The sequence below is a fragment of the Arachis ipaensis genome, chromosome B4 (genome assembly GCF_059453495.1).
Source record: "Arachis ipaensis isolate K30076 ecotype BB chromosome B4, ASM5945349v1, whole genome shotgun sequence".
NCBI lineage: Eukaryota > Viridiplantae > Streptophyta > Magnoliopsida > Fabales > Fabaceae > Arachis > Arachis ipaensis.
Window position 1 is genome coordinate 126,695,399 of NC_142439.1, and position 3,108 is coordinate 126,698,506.

The window sequence follows — 3,108 nt, forward strand, 5'->3', positions numbered from 1 at the left end:
GAAAAGGTTTATTATTGTTAAACATGTTTCTTCCACCATTATTAAAGCCTTTTTGAGGCTTTTGATCCTTCCATGAGAAATTTGGATGATTTTTCCATGATGAGTTATAGGTGTTTCCATAAGGTTCACCTAAGTAATTCACCTCTGCTATTGCAGGATTCTCAAGATCATAAGCTTCTTCTTCAGAAGATGCCTCTTGAGTACTGTTGGATGCAGCTTGCATTCCATTCAGACTCTGAGAAATCATATTGACTTGCTGAGTCAATATTTTATTCTGAGCCAATATGGCATTCAGAGTATCAACTTCAAGAACTCCCTTCTTCATAGGCGTCCCATTATTCATAGGATTCCTTTCAGAAGTGTACATGAACTGGTTATTAGCAACCATGTCAATGAGTTCTTGAGCTTCTGCAGGCGTTTTCTTTAGGTGAATGGATCCACCTGCAGAAGTATCCAATGACATCTTTGATAGCTCAGATAAACCATCATAGAATATATCCAGGATGGTCCATTCTGAAAGCATGTCAGAAGGACACTTTTTGGTCAACTATTTGTATCTTTCCCAAGCTTCATAGAGGGATTCACCATCTTTTTGTTTGAAGGTTTGAACATCCACTCTAAGCTTGCTCAGCTTTTGAGGAGGAAAGAACTTGGCTAAGAAAGCCGTGACCAGCTTATCCCAAGAGTTCAGGCTATCTCTGGGTTGAGAGTCCAACCAGATTCTAGCTCTGTCTCTTACAGCAAATGGGAAAAGCATGAGCCTGTAGACTTCAGGATCTACTCCATTAGTCTTAACAGTATCACAGATCTACAAGAATTCAGTTAAGAACTGAAAAGGATCTTCAGATGGAAGTCCATGAAACTTGCAGTTCTGCTGCATCAGAGAAACTAATTGAGGTTTCAGCTCAAAGTTGTTTGCTCCAATGGCAGGAATGGAGATGCTTCTTCCATGTAATTTGGAATTTGGTGTAGTAAAGTCACCAAGCATTCTCCTTGCATTATTGTTGGGTTCGGCTGCCATCTCCTTTACTTGTTCGAAATTTTCAATCAAGTTGTCTCTGGATTGTTGTAATTTGGCTTCTCTTAATTTCCTCTTCAGAGTCCTTTCAGGTTCTGGATCAGCTTCAACAAGAATGCCTTTTTCTCTGTCCCTGCTCATAAGACAGAGAAGAGAAAAAGAAAAGAAGAGGAATCCTCTATGTCACAGTAAAGAGGTTCCTTATTGTTAGTAGAAAAGAAGAAGAGAAAAATCTGAACTTAGAAAGAGAGAGAGGGTTCGGATTTTTAGTGGGTGAGGGAGAGATGTTAGTAGATGAATAAATAAATAGAAGGAGGTGAGAGAGAAGGAATTTTCGAAAATAATTTTTGAAAAAGAGTTAGTGATTTTTGAAAATAGTTTTTGAAAAATGTTAGTAGTTTTCGAAAACTAAGATTTAAAAATTAAAATAATTAGTAAATTAAAAAGAAATTTTGAAAAAGGGGAAGATATTTTCGAAAATTAGAGGGAGAGAGTTAGTTAGGTGGTTTTGAAAAAGATAAGAAACAAACAAAAAGTTAGTTAGTTAGTTAGTTGAAACAAATTTTGAAAAGATAAGAAGTTAGGAAGTTAGAAAAGATATTTTGAAATCAAATTTTTGAAAAAGATAAGATAAGAAAATATTTTTGAAAAGATATGATTGAAATTAGTTTTTGAAAAAGATTTGATTTTTAAAATCTCAATTAATGACTTGATTCACAAGAAATCACAAGATATGATTCTAGAACTTAAAGTTTGAATCTTTCTTAACAAGTAAGTAACAAACTTGAAATTTTTGAATCAAAAAATTAATTGTTATTGTTATTTTTGAAAATTTGATGTAAAAATAAGAAAAATATTTTTGAAAAATATTTTTGGAATTTTCAAAAATAACTAAGAAATTTGAAAAAGATTTGCTTTTTGAAAAAGATAAGATTTTTAAATTGAAAATTTGATTTGACTCATAAGAAACAACTAGATTTTAAAATTTTTTGAAAAAAGTCAACTCAAATTTTCGAATTTATGAGAGAAAAGAGGGAAAAATATTTTTTTTTATTTTTGAATTTTTTTGATGAGAGAGAAAAAATTAAAAACATCATTTTCATGTTTTTCTCTTTTATTTTTGAATCAAAACAAGGAATGCATGCAAGAATGCTATGAATGTCAAGATGAACACCAAGAACACTATGAATGTCAAGATGAACATCAAGAACATATTTTTAAAAAAATTTTAATGCAAAGAAAACATGCAAGACACCAAACTTAGAAATCTTTCATGTTTAGACTCTAACAAACAAAAAATGCATGTGAAAACAACAAAAGATGCAAAACAAGAAAACATCAAGATCAAACAAGAAGACTTACCAAGAACAACTTGAAGATCATGAAGAACACTATGAATGCATGAATTTTCGAAAAATGCAAGATGCATATGCAATTGACACCAAACTTATAACATGACACATGACTCAAACAAGAAACAGAAAAATATTTTTGATTTTTATGATTTTCTAATTTTTTTGGATTTTTTTCGAAAAATTAATTGAAAAAATAAATAAATAAGGATTCCAAAATTTTTAATATGAATTCCAGGAATCTTGCATTCTTAGTCTAAAGTTTCAGTCCAGGAATTAGACATGGCTCACTAGCCAGCCAAGCTTTCAAAGAAAGCTCCAGTCCAAAACACTAGACATGGCCAATGGCCAGCCAAGCTTCAGCATGTAATTCAGACATGACATGCCTGACATACCCTACAGTCGTATAACAGCTGATGGTTGGAAGCCTCAGTCCAAAAGAATTTAGACATGGCTTTACAGCCAGCCAGGCTTCACATGCTTCATGAAACACTAGAATTCATTCTTAAAAATTTTGAATCTAAAATTTTTTTTTTCGAAAACAGGTGAGAAAATTTTTGAAAAGAAAACAAAAAGAAAATTACCTAATCTGAGCAACAGGATGAACCGTTAGTTGTCCAAACTCAAACAATCCCCGGCAACGGCGCCAAAAACTTGGTATGCGAAATTGCTACTCAGGTTGTGAATTGTTGTTCGAAATTGATTCCCTGGCAATGGCACCAAAAACGGATGCACAGA

General features: G+C 32.7%; 1 non-coding gene across 1 annotated transcript; it reads left to right on the plus strand.

Moving 5' to 3' along the window:
* Positions 1-517: 517 nt before the first annotated feature.
* Positions 518-625, plus strand: LOC148569135 (small nucleolar RNA R71). Its single transcript, XR_015881473.1, has one exon. It is a non-coding gene; the product is annotated as a small nucleolar RNA R71 (small nucleolar RNA).
* The last annotated feature ends 2,483 nt before the right edge of the window (positions 626-3,108 follow it).